Below are 17,380 nucleotides of genomic sequence, written 5' to 3' on the forward strand. Positions count from 1 at the left end.
TGTTAAATGCTCAGAAAAAGAAGAGACACCCTTACTGAGTACTTTTACCAGGGAGGATTACACAATGGCAGCCATGGACAACTCAGACTATGCAGACAGATCATCACTCTCTGGTACTGAGAGTTCACACTGTGCAGCCTTAGTATTGTTCCAAGATGCCACAGTGAATAAGCCCCTCCATAAACCTTCAGTATCAGCTGCAGGACTTAGCCGTTCTGATTTATATCTGCAGAAAAAGTTGCCTTGTCAAGAGGTCCCTCCCCATGATAAGCCTATAGTTAGGCCTACCTTGTCTCCAGACATTCTGTTGCATCCTGAAACCAAACAAGCAACGTTGCTCAATATGCAAACTGCACGAAGTACAGCTGTTAAGAAGGAGTTTTTGATTTCTTTGATCTGTCTAGGTCTGTCAGCAGGATATCCCCATATCTGGGCAGCTGTGCACACACTTGTCTCATCTGCTGTGGTGCCAATGATGCGTGTCGGCTTCCTACCTGTCATACCAAGACCTATTACCGGGCGAGCAACTGTGAGGCACTGCCTTACCAACATTCAGAGTGTATGCAGGCAGCTGAACCAACCGTCAATGGCGGTATGGTGTGACAAAGGTGTGTTCAGCCTAGCTGCAAACATTTACCTGCATGAAATGGAACAGTTCAAGGATCTATTTCTCTGTCTGGGTCCTTTCCACTGGACTCGTATTTTGCTCAGGTGCCAGGACAGACTGCTCCAAGGTTCTGGTCCAGATGATGCACTGATCGAGTGTGCTGTGTTCGGACCTGGCGTGATGGAGTCGGTCTTGAATGGTAGCCATTATGTCCGTGCTCTCACAGGGATGCTGATTGTGGAGGATCTAATCCATTCACTCCAGTGGCAGATGTTCTGGCACCAGAAGGACAAAGCTACATATCCAGGGCTGGTGCAGGTGGAGATGCTACGAAGCACACTGGCTGCAAACCAATGTTGCCCAGAGCATTTTAGGCAATAATTGGACAGATTGGAAAGCTGCATCAGCACTTTCTGGAGTTTGAGAAAGAATGCAAGGCCAAGTCTGAATTCTGCCAATTCTTTGGCTTTTGGCTGCAGTTAGTCACTGTAATTCAGAATCCTGTGGCTTCTGAAAGAGAAGGAAACTGGAATCTGCTTGTTGCTACTGTTGAAGATTCTATGCCAATATTCGCAGAATTTGACTGCATCAGCTATCTACGGCATGGATCATGGTATCTTGAACAAATCAAGGTTCTAGAGTTCACACACCCTGAGCTCTGCCTGCGCTTCGCAAACGGACAGTGGGTTGTTTGTGATCGCCCAGGCTGGTTTTGTGCTGTCGGAGGTGATATGAAAGTTGAACAGACCATCCAGCGAGAGTGTCAAAGGGACCTGGAGGTCCCTTTGACACTCTCATTTGGGACACTCTCATTTGGGACACTCTCATTTGGGAATGACACGCAATGCGAGTGCTGTGGCAGAGTTCGAACTCTTGTACCATGAAATCGGGTCTATCATCAACGCGCTCAACTATCTCACCACCAATCATCCATTGAACCACACAGAATGCCAACTACGGCATGCTCTGAACACCACCCATCATATCATGTTCAACAAAAATGTTGCAAAACTGCTGGATTTTGTGCTAGACCACCAAAATCCTTATTCAGTGTTGGTCAATGTACCTGTACCACTGCACAACCTGCTCACAAAACAGGCTGTTCACAAAGAGGTTGCTGTGCATCTGCTCAAGTGTCTCAAGAATGGTGAGCATGTCTACCGATCATTCAGGCAGGAGAGGGTAGTGGAGAAGAGCAAGAAAATGAGTACAACCATATCAAAACATAAGCTGCCTCATTTCACAGACGAACAACATAAGATGCCAACAACAATTCCAAAACAGAAGGACCTTTCATCCAAGGAAGTGGCAGAGGCACAGAGGAACACAGACACTGCTGTGGAGAGAGAGGGATGGAATACAGACAGATTCTTGCTCATGATGTGTTTACAAAATCGCCACTCTTTGATGGTGACTTTCCTTCTCACACAGAAAAGTCTTCACTAATTGGGGTGATTGAACTTCATCTGGACCTCACCCAGTGGAGCTTTAAGTCCACTCTTAACACTCATATTGTGGTAGACTTCATGTCCAAGATCCGGCAGATGCCTTTGGCACAGTTTCCTAATATAGGTGCTATTATAGATGCAGTCTTTAGTTCAAGATTATGCATGTCACAGGAGTCACAGTTTGTCCATCTCGTATTTAACTCCTACAATGACATGTCTCTCAAGGAAGGGGAGCGCATGTGGCTTACTAATCCTGCATTAGGCATTGACATTGTTGATATCAGCAGAGATACACCCACACCTCAACAAAGTGACAAGTTTTGGGCTTCTCAGACAAACAAGAAGAATCTCCAGCTGTTTGCTCGAGACACCGTTTTCCATCAAGCCTCCAGTAATGTCACCATCATCTCCAGCTCTACTGTGTCTGATGACGAGGTGCTTCCAGCAAAAGCAAGTGATGGTGAAGAAGTACTAGAGTTGCTGAGTTGGACTGAAGAGGCAAACAGCAGGTTGGTGGTGCATGTGGAGTGGGCTGTTCGTGTAAAACTGTGCAAGAGAATTATTGTAGTCTCCAATGACACAGACACCTTTGCAATACTGCTACACCACACTCCATACCTCCAAACTCTGGGGTTAACAGAAATGTGGCAGCAGTATAGCACCGGTGAAAAGCGACACATGCTTCCACTGCATCAGGTGATTTCTCATCTTGGAGCACCACTGGCCAAGACAGTGATCAAAGCCCATATACTAACAGGAGATGACTGTATGAGTAAGGTGGGCACCAAGCACTCTGCTATGGCATGTGACCCAGTACAGTATCTGGCAAACTCTGGAGAGACGGACACTTTGTCAGAGCAAGATGCAGCATTAGCAGAGAAGTATTTGGTGCGTGTTTGGGCAGGAGCTAAATCAGCTACAACTGCTGAGACGTTTGACCAACTGAGGGTAGAGAACTATGTAGGTGGTAGTGCTGGCATTGATTCACTCCCTCCTACAAGCAGTGGGATTAGAGGCCACATTCAACGAGGATCCTTTCTAGTGTTTAGGGCATGCCATCTACTTGACAAAGAGACAACCAAAGAAAATTATGCAATATGGAAACTATTAGGACATAGATGGGAGGAATATTCTGGAACACTATTACCGTGCAAGTATCTGAAACCATTACCACAGAATCTGCTCAAAACATGCAAGTGTGCAGGCAGGTGTGTCAGTCAACTCTGTGGGTGCCGTTCGGCTGGAGTGAAGGGTGTAATTTTTTGCCATAGAAAGAAAGAGAATTTGTCATGTCAGAACCTGCCACTGAAACAATAACTTACACGTGTGATGAGGTGCACGTTTGGAAAAACATTATATTATTTGTTTTCCCTTTGCATATTTTATTTTATTTTTTTACGGAGAAAGCGTTATAATTTTATTAACACTGACACTTTCCATTTAATTATCAATGATATTCAGCTATATATTTCAGAGCAATTATGACTTTCTGTTTATATTATCATGTCACAAATCAGTATAGTGTGTGTTCTGGTTTAAATCTGAGGTATTAATTTTGGAACCCATGAGTGAATTACGGTCAAGTTGTGGTCACATTGTCCTAGACATTTAATGGTCAAGATGACCCTGAATGGTAAAAGAAACATCAAAAATGAATTTTCCACCCTCAAAATGGTTGGATTGGAAGTATTAGATGTGTATCTACTGAAAATAGTAAAAAAATGTGAATTTTTATCACTGTTCACGGCAGCCATATTTAATTTGACCACAGCAAGATTCGTGGCGCTATGGCGGACAAGCACCTCCGTGATTTGTCATGTCCAGGGACCCATTAACCAAGATCAGGTGAGAAATCCCCCCAACACCATTTTGCAAACGGGTCTATAGGCGAGGTACAGGATTATCAACGTGTTTCTCCTAGCGCTTCCTATCACATCCACATCCACACCACAAGGCTCCTTCACTTCCTCATTTGTCAGTCTGTCTCTCCATGTGACTACATAAGCTCCCCTCAAATAACTCACTTCCACTGCTCTCACTCTTGACTTCTGTCCCTCCAACAAGGTCCAAGCTTCCCGTCCACACGTTAGAGTTCGTATCGCAACTCTGTCATGTAGTAGTTTTTTTACTTCCATGCTCACTTCCCTGTTTCTTATCACTGATGTCAAGGAACCAGCAACTAATCTTCCCTGTTGCACCCTATCAAGCACTTCACCCTCTAAACTTCCATCCTTACATATACTATGTATATATATATATATATATATATATATATATATATATATATATATTATGTTTCCGACTTTGGGCAAAGGCTTCTAGACCTATCCCAAGGCCCAGAAGTCCTCCTACACACATCCATATGTCTCCACTCTGGCGCTAACACTCACCGTCCATATTGAATTCATACTAGGGCTGTCTCATACAGGACTGGTGTACTGATATTTGTGGGGGTATTTTTACGACATTTCGGCGGGTCATCTGGTAGAGTACTGAAGTCTGCTTTTATGAAATTCAAATCCTTAGATGGTTCCCTGCCCCAGTCGGGATTCGATTCTGGGTCCATTAAAACTGCAGGCTGCCTGTCTACCAATTCAGCTATTGCTTACTCCTTTGAACAGATTTTTTTTTTTTCCTTCCCTAGTGATACCATCCAGTGGGAATGGTTGCGCTATTATACGACGTCTTAGCTGCCTGCCCCCGCTGGTCAAAATAGGTGCCAGTTAATGTCCTTAATTCATAAATGATTATTACGGTGTATATGATGCCAATACCCACATGTAGTGGCACATGTTTATTTACGTCTTGGAACTTGCCCAATTATAGACTGATTGAAGAAACGTTGGCCCATGTCAATAAACGCAAATTACAATATTATGGAAAAGAAGCCATAAAAATATGGTAATGTCAGATCACCTGGTTACAGTTTTTGCCCCGCCCAGTAGTGTAGAGGCTGTGTTCGAATGCGTGGCTCGTATGTGGTCATAACACTGCCCGCCACGCGGCTCTGGTCAGAGATCAGTAATTATGAGTGTACGTGTGATTGAAAGTGTGTCTGTATATATGCATGGAAGTGTGTGTGTGTTTATGTATGTATATATTTATATATATATGTTTGTATATATATATGTTTATATATATATATATATATATATATATATATATATATATATATCTATATATATGTGTGTGTGTGTGTGTGTGTGTGTGTGTGTGTGTATGTATATACATATATATATCTGGCCTTAATGACCAGGGGCTTTGCCCCAATGGTCGATAGGCCAAAAAAAAAAATAAAAGGAGTTGGTGGACTTTTATGCATGGTCACGGAGGGTGCTGACGTGTTTTCCATCTGCTCTCGTTTCTACAGTTCAGGGCTGCCACACCGGCAATTAGCCTTTTTTTTTTTTTTCACCCTTCTGGTGACGTTAGGCTAGGTTGTTCCTCATTCTCCTTCGCTCCCTATTAGCTAGGAACAGTAGGTGTCTGTTCCTGTTTACTGAGATTACCTTTGCTTATTGCCCACGGAGGGTTCCCCCCACTGATCTCTCTGGGGCGTGTAATAACACGGTCGGGCCTCCATGGAATGGTTTGAGAGGGCAACCTCAAACTTAGGTGGTCCTGGGTCCCTTGCTCGTTTTTCCTCCTCCTTCTCGCTTCCTCCTCACGGGGAAGGTAGCCACTATGGCGGACGTCCCTGCTGCCTCCCCCCCCTGAAAGGGGGGAGGTAGCCCTAACCGATCCCCGACTGCTGCACAGACAGACTGCCCCGAGACTGAACGGCACCAGACACGTACCCAGCTAGACATTGATATCAAAATGCATCCTTTGTCCTACTTCATGCGGTTGGTTCCACTCTCCTGTCCAGCCTCAATCCCTTTATCATCAAGAAGGTGATTGATGGGTGTCCTGGTGAGGTGGAACAGGTGACAAAACTTGCTAGTGGAGACCTTCTAGTAAAGACCGTAAACTCGCGCCAGGTAAAGAATTTGATGAAGTTGAGCAAATGCCATTGTTGTGATGTTATGCCGAGGATCCCTCATTCCATGAATTCCTGCAAAGGTGTTATCACCTGCAGGGACCTCATGGTAATGGAAGAGGATGACATCATCCATGAACTGTCTCAGCAAGATGTAATTGATGCCCGTTTTATAACTTGTTTCCAGGAAGGCAAAAGGACGAAGAAAGCCACAGTAGTCTTGACTTTTGGAAAAGTATCTCTCCCTACTAATGTGAAAGAAGGATATAAAATTATCAATGTCAGACCGTACATTCCCGATCCCCTTCGTTGCTCAAAGTGCCAGATTTGTGGGCATCCTGAAAAGACGTGTTGCTCTTCTAATGTGGTGTGTGGCAAATGTGCAGCTGTAGGCCACTCTGCTGACAACTGTACATCCGAGACTGAGTGTTGCTTTCATTGCAAAGGCGCTCACTCCACTTCCCCTGGGGTTTGTCCCAAGTGGAAGGAGGAGAAGGAGGTCTGCACAGTGAAGGCAACATTGGGCATATCCTTTTATGATGCTAGGAAGAAGGTGAAGGAGTTACATGCAACTCCCAAGCCTAATGTCTCCTATGCATCGGCGGTTGTGTCCCGTCCTGTGATGTATACAGTGAAGACACAGACTGACCTCATGCCACTCGCCCTACCTCTCAGTCTAAACCCCCTGTACACCAACTCTCTTACAGACATCCCTGTTGCTGCTTCCTACTCTCAGGCTGCCGGTGCTCCTTCGCAGTCGGTGCAGCCAAAACCGAAGTCCGACAAGTCTCATATGATTAATCTGACCACCCTCACCAAACAATCACGTCCTCATATTCTTCCTGCTCCTGGTCCAGCGAGGGAGAGAAAAGGTAGCTCTTCCTCGGTGGAGTCTGGGAGCTTTATCATTGACGACAGAATGGAAGTTTCCACCTGCAAGCACCAGGAAAGGTCCCCCTGTAACCACTCGCCTAGTCATGGGGGACAAAAAAACTAAGAGCACTAGCCATCCTCGAAAATCATAAACCGTTGCATCCATTGTGTTACAATGGAACTGTAGAGGTGTTGGGAATAAACAACATAATATAGCAATTTTGCTTTCTATACACAGGCCAGACGTTATTTATTTACAGGAAACGCACTTGGTGAATCACCCTGATCCTTCACAGTTCAAACACTACCACTCAAGACGTGAAGGTTGGAGTTGCCATATACACACACAAATCACACCCACAAACGGAAGTGGTTCTAAATTCTGCTCTGGAAGCTGTCGTGTGCAGAGTAAAATTTAATAACATGTATCTGTCTATTTGCTCTCTGTACTGTCCTCCACATGGCCTCATTGATAGTGATGCTTTAAATTCACTATTTGAACATCTTCCTGGGAATAAGTTAGTGTTGAGCGCCCATCACTATCAATGGTGTAGCTTGAGAATCGATGGTCGTGGAGAGCAAATAGTCAATGTAATACTACAGTCCAACCTCTGTCCTCTGAACGATGGTAGAGTGACTTGTGTAGATGATCGCATTGGTAACTTTTCGGCCATTGACTTATCTCTGGCCTTCCCTGATATATATCAAGATTTCTTGTGGGACCCATATGACGACTCCTTCGGAAGTGATCATTTACCCACCTGTCTTTCTTATACCCGCGACATCGATTCGGACCCTCCATCTCCAGAATTTAACTATAAGAAAGCAGATTCGGGATCCTTCTCAAGGATCGCCAATTTAGATATATCTGGGGAGACGATAGATGTTAAAGTCGAAAATATAACCAAATCCATATTACACGCAGCTAAGGCTGCTATTCCCAAGACTTCTACACTTCATGCAAAGCACAGAGCACATTGATGGATGCCGGATTGCCGACAAACATTAAGGAAATGCAATAGGAGATACAGGATTTTTGATAGTCAGCCCACTGAGGAAATTTTTATTCCATACAAACAGGCATGGTCTGAGGCAAGGAGAATAATAAAAAGGGCCAAACGTGACTCATGGCGGTCCTTTGTGTCCACGGTGACTCGTACTACACCAATAAGTAAAGTCTGGTCCACTATAAGAGTATTAAATAATAAAGGCCCATACTTCCCTGTCACCATCCTGTAGGAGAACAACAACATCTATGATGAGCCCATGGACGTTGCTAACATTCTCGCCAGGAGTTTTTCTCATGTAAGTAGATCAGCCAATTATGACCTGCGTTTCCAACATCATAAACGCACGGCTGAGCTACAATTAATAGACTTTGCCACAGAATACATAGACTCCCCATACAACCAAGTGTTTACACTAGATAAAGTGCTCATTGCCCATAAATCCTGTAAAGACACCAGCCCTGGATCAGACACCATCACGTACGGTATGATGCAGCATCTTAATCAGGACAACCTGATTAAGATGTTAGCATTGTACAATGAGATTTTGGCGTCTCGAACGTTTCCAAACTCATGTCACTTTGCGCACGTCATACCAATACCCAAAGAAGCTGGTCGTCTTATGAATCCCACTTCATTTCATCCCATTGTGTTGACTTCCTGTTTATGTAAGGTCATGGAACGTATAGTAAACAATAGGCTTTTTTTGTTTTAGAGTCGAAGAATTTGTTAAATGATCAACAATGTGGCTTCCGTAAATACAGAAGTTCACTAGATCATTTAATGAATTTGGAGCATTGTATCTAAGAAGCATTTGCCAATAAAGAATTCATGATAGGGGTGTTCTTGGACATCCATAAAGCCTAAGACAAGCATGGGGACACGGTATACTAATGAAGCGCTATGCTTATGGTTTAAGAGGATATTTGCCTATTTTTATTTCAAATTTCTTAAGGGACAGAACTTTCTCTGTCAAATTGCCCCGTAATGTAACATCGGATATATTTATCCAGGAAAACGGGGTGCCACAGGGAAGTGTGCTTAGTCCTACTTTATTTAGCATTATGATCAATGATATTCTGTCATCAGCTCCCATCCCGAGGAATCTTAAATACTCGCCCTATGCTGACGATTGTGCAATATGGCACTCTTTCCATAATGCACAATTTTCTGTTGGGCGGATTCAGGCACCCCTTGATTCCGTCCACCAATGGGCCTTGCAGTGGGGATTTAAGTTTTCCGTCCCTAAGTGTGCCGCTGTAATTTTTACGACTCGGAACGCACATAATTTGTGCTTAACTTTCGATAATCAGGCGGTACCTTTTCAAAATTCTGTAAAGTTTTTGGAAACACATTTTGATCGTTGTTTGAACTTCAAATTCATGATAATAATTTACTTGCTCATTGTGATAACCCAGTAAATGTCCTCAAGTACCTAGCAGGTACTACATGGGATGCCGACAGAAAATCTTTATTAATGGTGCATAAGTCCCTGATTCGTTCAAAGCTAGACTATGGTGCATAGATGTATGGCTCGGCATCCGATGCCACGCTGAAAGGATTGGATGTGTTGCAGGATAAATGTTTGTGAATGTGTCTTGGAGCCGTCCGGTGTACCAATGTAGCTCGAATGGAAGTGGAGGCAAATGTGCCTCCCATCCCTATTCGCTGAGACCACCTGGAATTATCGTATGGGTTAAGAACATCAAGGAAAAGTAATATCGGGAATGTGGCCTGTACCCCTCTGTGTCAATACCACCATCTTCTGCGAGGGGTGCGTCAGCTACTTGTCGTTCGCCTCCAGTTACTGACTCAGGAGCTTGGTGTGGACCTCAGTGACTGTGACAAGTTAGTGATTAAAAATATAGGGCCTTGGGAGCCACCCGGCTTTGCTGTTGATGCAACATGGCTCCCTGCACGTAAGATCAAGGCACCGGAGGCGGAGGTCCACCACTTGTTTCGTACTATCATCATTCGTCACTTGGGGTCCCATCACTTGTACACCGACGGCTCCAAGTCAAGTGAATGTGTGGGTGCAAGTGTGTGGTCTACTGAATGTTGTCGACTCATACATCTGTATTTATCTCCGAATTTTTTGCTATTGACAAAACCAGAGACTATGCTCTCAATTCTAGGCATGACTCATTTGTCATATTTTCGAATTCAAAATCAGCCCTTCAGGCAATTGCATCTTCTACTACGGATTCTCACGAGATCCAGGGCCGCATTGTTAATAAGTTGCATTCATGCAACAAGTCATTCACGTTGAAAAGGGTGCTTGGTCATTGTTGTATCTACGGCAATGAGCAGGCTGACTTACTTGCAAAGTCGGCTGTAGAGCTCGAGGAGACTTGGGACGTTCCTCGTGATCTGCGGTCGAGTCTCTCTCTCGGAGAGAAATCAATAAATCTTCTGTGGCAAAATCAGTGGCCCAGACTAAATAATCCAACGTGTAAGTCGTACCAGGGCGACTGGGACTCTGCCAACCGTTCTAGTCGACTGGAAGAAAAAGTGTTGGCTCGTTTGCAGCTTAATGCCATCATGCTTAAGCACATGAAACCTTATATGGAAGGACGATTCCCACCGCACTGTGGCATCTGTGATGCGGTGTTATCTGTCAGTCACATAATCCTGTGTCATCAGCGATTTATTCGTGAACGTGCTTCACTTATATATTACTGTGGCGTAGCAGTCTTCCCCTTCACCCTTTCCACCATCCTGGGTGATGGGGACATTGTTATGACTGATAAATTGATGGCTTTCTCGAGAGAGAACGGACTGATCGGATTGATGTGACTTTTTTACTTTATGGTTCTGGTTTTTATCAACTTTAAATATGTATATATGTATTGTACTATTAATTAGGGTTGACAGTTGACATATTTGAAACAGTTCCTCCTCCCACTGATCTGTTTCTAATATAGATATCCCCTACATTAAGCCCCGTTCCTCGACTGACTGTCACCAGCTGATGAGTGCAAGTGTGCAATAAAGAAACGTATTGGGCACTTGCAGTCAATGGTGGTCTGTTGGGTGAGGTTCTTTACTTTTTGTACATATTATGTACATATATTATACCATCTTGCTTAAGTTATTCTAATTAGGGCCGACAGCTGACCTGTATGGAAATGTTCCTGACTCGTCTGGTTCTCTTTCATATATTGATGTCCCCTAAATTAGGTTGTCCCTCGACCGACTGTCACCAGGTGATGAATGCAGGTATGTAACGCAGAAAGGCATTACATATCTGCAGTCGATGGTGTTCCCTTGGTCGAGGTTTTTTTATTTTTATCATTACTCTAGGTTAGGTTTTTGTCTATTTAGGATTCAGTACAGGTTAGCCATTTGTCTGTTAGGTGAATAGTTTTAGGGACTTTAGGTTTCTTAGGCATTTTTTTTTCCTATTATATAATATAAGGTTTAAAAAAATAAAAAATTAAAAAATAAAAAATAAAAATACAAAAAAAGAAATACAATAAAAAATTGAATATATATATATATATATATATATATATATATATATATATATATGCCTTAATGACCAGAAAATAAATACAAAAAATATATATGTATGTTTGTATATATATATATATATATATATATATATGCCTTAATGACCAGGGGCTTCGACCCCAATCGTCGACAGGCAAAAAAAAAAAAATGGAGTTGGCGGAGGGACTTTGATGCATGGTCGCGGAGGGTGCAGACGTGTTTTTCATTGCGGTCTTCCGTAGCTTTGTAGGGCTGCTTCACCGGCATTAGCTTTTCTTTTTTTTTTTTTTTCACCCTTCTGGTGACGTCTAGGATTAGCTAGTACTCAGTTACCTCCCTTCCTTGTTAGTTTGGAACAGTAGGTGTCTGTTCTGATATACTGAGATTACCTTTGCTTGCTGCCCATGGAGGGTCCCCCCACTTATCGCGTTGGGGTGTGAATTAACACGGTCAGGCCTCCCTGAAGTGGTTTGAGAGGGCAATTTTAGCCTTTGGTGTCTGCTTCCGGGTTGTTTGTCCCTTGCTTGTCTTTTTTTCTTCTTCCCACTCCCCACATTAGGGGAGGGTGGTCCTGACGACACCCAGACTGTCATACGGACTAACTGCCCCCAGACAAAAAGGCCCCAGACACGCACCCCACTGGACATTCCTGTTAATAATGCACAGTTTGTAACCCTTCATGCTCTAGGTTCCACTCCCTTGAGCAGTCTCAATCCTTTCCTTATCAAGAAAGTGATTGATTACTGTGCTGGGGAGGTGGAACAGGTGAAAAAATACTTGGTAATGGAGACCTCCTAATAAAGAGTGTCAACTCCTCCCTGGTAAAAGATTTGATGAAACTACATAAGTTACATTAATATGATGTCGAGCCAAAGATCCCACATGCCATGAATTCCTGCAAAGGTGTCATCACCTGCAGGGATCTCATGGTTATGGAAGAGGACGAGATCATACAGGAACTTGCTCAACAGGACGTAATCAATGCCCGATTTATTACCAGATTTTACAAAGGCGTGAGGACGAAGACTGCCACTATTATTTTGACTTTTGGCAAAGTTTCTCTTCCAGACCAGGTCAAAGTTGGCTACGAAACTGTTAACGTAAGGCCATACATCCCCAATTCACTTCGTTGTTTAAGGTGTCAATTATATGGGCACGGTGATAAGACTTGTTGGGCTTCCCAGTCAGTGTATGTCAAATGTGGAACACAGGGACATGATGCTGAACACTGCTCATTGGAGACGGTACGTTGTTTTCACTGCAAGGGTGCACACTCCACTTCCTCTAGGGATTGTCCCAAGTGGAGAGCGGAGAAGGAGGTCTGCGTAGTGAAAGCAACTGAAGGCATTTCCTATTACAAAGCTAAGAAAAAGTTGAAGGAGTTGCATGCAACTCCCATTCCAAATAGATTCTATGCTTTGGCGGTAATGTCCCGTTCCGTGATGTGTTCTGTTGAAACACAGACTGACCTTGAACCTGTTCCTTTTACCACACACTACCTCTCCATCTGAGTCTCCTATCCAATCCACCTCTCAAACTGACACCCCTGTTGCACCTTCCTACTCTCAGGCTGCTGCTGCCTCTCAGTCGGTCAAGCCTAAACAGAAGCCTGACAACTCTAGTGAGAGTAATATGACCACCCATACCAAGTCACGTCCTCATGTTCTTCCTGCTCCTGGCCCAGCGAGGGAGAGAAACGGTAGCTCTTCCTCGGTGGAATCTGGCACCCTAGTTATTGACGAAAACATGGAGGATTCTGTCACCAAGCACAGGGATAGGTCCTCCAGTAGTCGCTCACCTGTTGGGGGGCGGCATAAAAGAACCAAGAGCACTGGCCACCCTCGTAAATCTTAAACCGCCGCATTCACTACGTTACAGTGGGAATAAATTACAAAATATAGCAACCTTGCCTTCCATGCACAGGCCAGACGTTGTTTGTTTACAGGAGACGCACCTGGAGGATCATCCTGATCCTCTATAGTTAAGACTCAACCACTCGTATAGAAGATATGAAGGTCACAGAGTCGCCATATACATTTACAAATCACACCCACAAATGGAAGTGATTCTAAATTCTACTCTGGAAGCGGTCACGTGCAGAGTAAAATTTAATAACACGTATCTGTCTATTTTCTCTCTGTACTGTCCTTCACATGGCCTCATTGATAGTGATGCTTTAAATTCACTATTTGAACATCTTCCTGGGAATACGTTTAGGTTGGGCGATTTTAACGCCCATCACTATCAATGGGGTAGCTTGAGGATTGATGGTCGTGGGGAGCAAATAGCCGACCTAATACTACAGTCCAACCTCTGTCTTCTGAGCGATGGTAGAGCGACTCGTGAAGATGATCGTACTAGTAACTTTTCGGCCATTGACTTATCTTTGACCTCCACTAACATACACCAAAATTTCTCGTGGGACCCTTATGACGATTCTTTGGGAAGTGATAATTTACCCATCAGTCTTTCTTATACACGCAACATCATTTCAGACTCTCTACCTCCAAAATTTAACTATAAGAAAGCAGATTGGGGATCTCTTCTCAAGGTTCACCAATTTAGATATATCTGGGGAGACCATAGATGTTAAGATCGAAAATGTAACTACTTCCATAATACATTCAGCTGAGGCTGCTATTCCCCAAACTTCTACAGTTTATGCGAAGCAATGAGCACATTGGTGGACACCGGATCCCCGACAAGCATTAAGAAAACGCAATATGAGATAGAGGATAGTCAACCCACTGAGGAAAATTTTATTGCATTCAGACAGGCACGGGCTGAGGCAAGGAGATTAATAAGAAGGGCCAAACGTGACTCCTGGCGGTCCTTTGTGTCCACGGTGACTCGTACTACACCATTAAGCAAAGTCAGGTCCATTATAAGAATATTAAATAATAATGGCCCATACTTCCCTGTTACTACCCTCCAGGTGAACAACACCATCTATGACGAGCCTGTGGACGTTGCTAACACCCTCGCTAGGAGTTTTTCTCAGGTAAGTAGCTCAGCCAATTACGACCCGCGTTTTCAATACCATAAATGCACGGCTGAGCTACATATAATAGACTTTGCCGCAGAAGATGTACCGGTAGACTCCCCATACAACCAAGAGTTTACGCTAGGTGAACTGCTCCTTGCCCTTAAATCCTGTGAAGACACCAGCCCTGGACCTGACACCATCACGTACAGAATGACCCAGCATCTTAATCTGGACAGCCTGATTAAGATGTTAGTATTGTACAGGTAAGCCCTTAATTCACGCGAACTTTTTTCACGCGATTTCGGTTATCCACGAATTTTTCGTACAATAATTAAAACATAAAATCATAGTATTCAAATAAATAATTTAAATATACAAGAGAAATAAATAAAATATAAAAATGCCTACCTGCTGCCTGTGTGCATACATATATGTATGTGTGTGTATGTGTGTGTGTGTGTGTGTGTGTGTGTGTGTGTGTGTGTGTCGAAGGTCGGTCCACACAGTCAGTTTGAATCAGACGGTCGAACCATGCATGACTCACGAATCGTTATTTGTGGCTTATTTTTCTGCCTTCCAGTGATTGCTTGCCTTGTCTGCCAACCTGGGGCCTAAGCCTAGTGCTAGTGATACATGTGGTTACACACCAAAACGGACTCGTAAAGTGATGTTGATGACAGAGAAAGTTAAAGTGTCGGACAAACTTAAGGGAGGAATGTTGGCAACAACTCCCCGTCAGGACGATTCCCTGTCATTTATTTACATACCAGTTTATTTAGCAAGTACAGTACACTAGTTTTTTACTTATATGAGATATAAAATCTACCTGAAAATTAGTTACTAAAGTATTAATTAATCAATAATAAGTATAATTATAGAATGACGGAATTGTCCATGTTTTGATGGTGAATTGTCTCTGAACCGTGTGTTTGGGGTGAGTCAACTGTTCTTACAATAAAGAAGACAGAACGTAGCATACGGGAGTCAGTGAGGGCTAGTGCACCAGACTGTGCTAAAGTGTCTTCACCTACGCCTGTGAACTGGCTTGGAACCGTATGTTTGGGGTGAATGAGTCAACTGTTTGGACAATAAAGAAGGCAGATTGTAGCATATGGGAGGCAGTGAGAGTTTGTGCACCAGACTGCTGAAGTGTCTCCACCTACGCTTGTGCTTGTCAGGTTTCAGTGTTAAATTCCTTACATTTTTGTTGTTTTTCATACTTTATGCTAGTTTATAAGGTGTATGTAATGCATAAACAGTATTATTCAGATGTAATATACTTAGTAGACATAAGTAATTATGTGCACACAAGGGCAGAATGTATACGTGAATTTACCACATATGCGATGGGTTTGGGAACGTAACCCTCGCGTGAATTAAGGGCTTACCAATGAGATTTGGACGTCTCGAACGTTCCCAAACTCATGGCACTTTGTGCACGTCATACCGATACCCAAAGAGGCTGGTCGTCTTATGAATCCCACTTCATTTCATTCTACTGTGTTGAATTCTTGTCTATGTAAGGTCATGGACCATACGGTTAATAATAGGGTTCTTTTTGTTTAAGAGTCGAAGAATTTGTTAAATGACCAACAATGTGGCTCCTGTAAATACAGAAGTTCACTAGATCATATAACGAATTTTGAGCATTGTATCTCAGAGACGTTTGCCAATAAAGAATTCATAATAGGGGTGTTCATGGACATCCATAAATCCTATGACATGGCAACACAGTATACTAATGAAGCTCTATGCTTATGGTTTAAGAGGAAATTTGCCTATTTTTATTTCAAATTTCTTAAGGGACAAGACTTTCTCTGTCAAATTGCCCCGTAACATAACATCGGATATATTTATCCAGGAAAATGGGGTGCTGCAGGGAAATGTGCTTAGTCACACTTTACTGAGTATTTTGGTCAATGATATTCTGTCATCAGCTCCCATCCTGAGGAATCGTAAATACTCAATCTACGCTGACAATTGTGCAATATGGCACTCTTCCCATAATGCTCAATTCCGGCTGGGCGGATTCAAGCAGCCCTTGACTCCGTCCACCAATTGGCCTTGCATTGGTGATTTAAGTTTTCCGTCCCTAAGTGTGCTGCTGTAGTTTTTACGACTCATAACGCACCTAATTTGTGCTTAACTTTGGATAATCAGGGGGTACCTTTTCAAAATTCTGTAAAGTATTTAGGCCTACGTTTTGATCGTCATTTGAACTTTAAAATTCATGTTAATAATTTGCTCGATCATTGCGATAAACCAGTAAATATCCTCAAGTACCTAGCGGTATTACATGGGGTGCCGACAGAAAATCTTTATTAATGGTGTATATGTCCCTTATTCGATCAAAGCAGGACTGTGGTGACATGTAGTGGTGTATGGTATGTAGGAGGACTACTGGGCCTTGAAAGCAGGCTGTAAAGCCTATCCCTGGAGTCGGACACATAAAAAAGAAAAAGACTATGGTGCACAGGTGTATGGCTCGGCATCTGATGCCATGCTGAAAAGATTAGATGTGTTGCAGAATAAATGTTTGCGAATGTGTCTTGGAGCCATCCGGTGTACCCGTGTAGCTCATAAGGAAGTGGGGGCGAATGTGCCTCCTCTCCATATTCGCCGTGACAATCTGGCTAGGTCCTATGAACTCAGAACATCGAGGAAAAGTAATATCAGCAATGTGGCCTGTACCCCCCTGCGTCAATCCCACCATCTTCTGCGGAGGTTGCATCGGCCACTTGCCGTTCGCCTCCACTTACTAACTCAGGAACTTGGTGTGAACCTCAGTGACTGTGACAAGTTGATGTTTAAAATTATAGCGCCTTGGGAGCCACCCGGCTTTACTGTTGATGTATCATGGCTCCCAGCACCAAAGACCAAGGCGCCGGAGGCAGAGGTCCACCACTTGTTTCGTAATATCATCATTCGTCATATGGGGTCCCACCAGTTGTACACCGACGGCTCCAAGTTGAGTGAATGTGTGGGTGC

The sequence above is a fragment of the Coenobita brevimanus genome, chromosome 44 (genome assembly GCF_032717465.1).
Source record: "Coenobita brevimanus isolate Jiangsu-jjx chromosome 44, ASM3271746v2, whole genome shotgun sequence".
In the NCBI taxonomy this organism is placed as follows: Eukaryota; Metazoa; Arthropoda; class Malacostraca; order Decapoda; family Coenobitidae; genus Coenobita; species Coenobita brevimanus.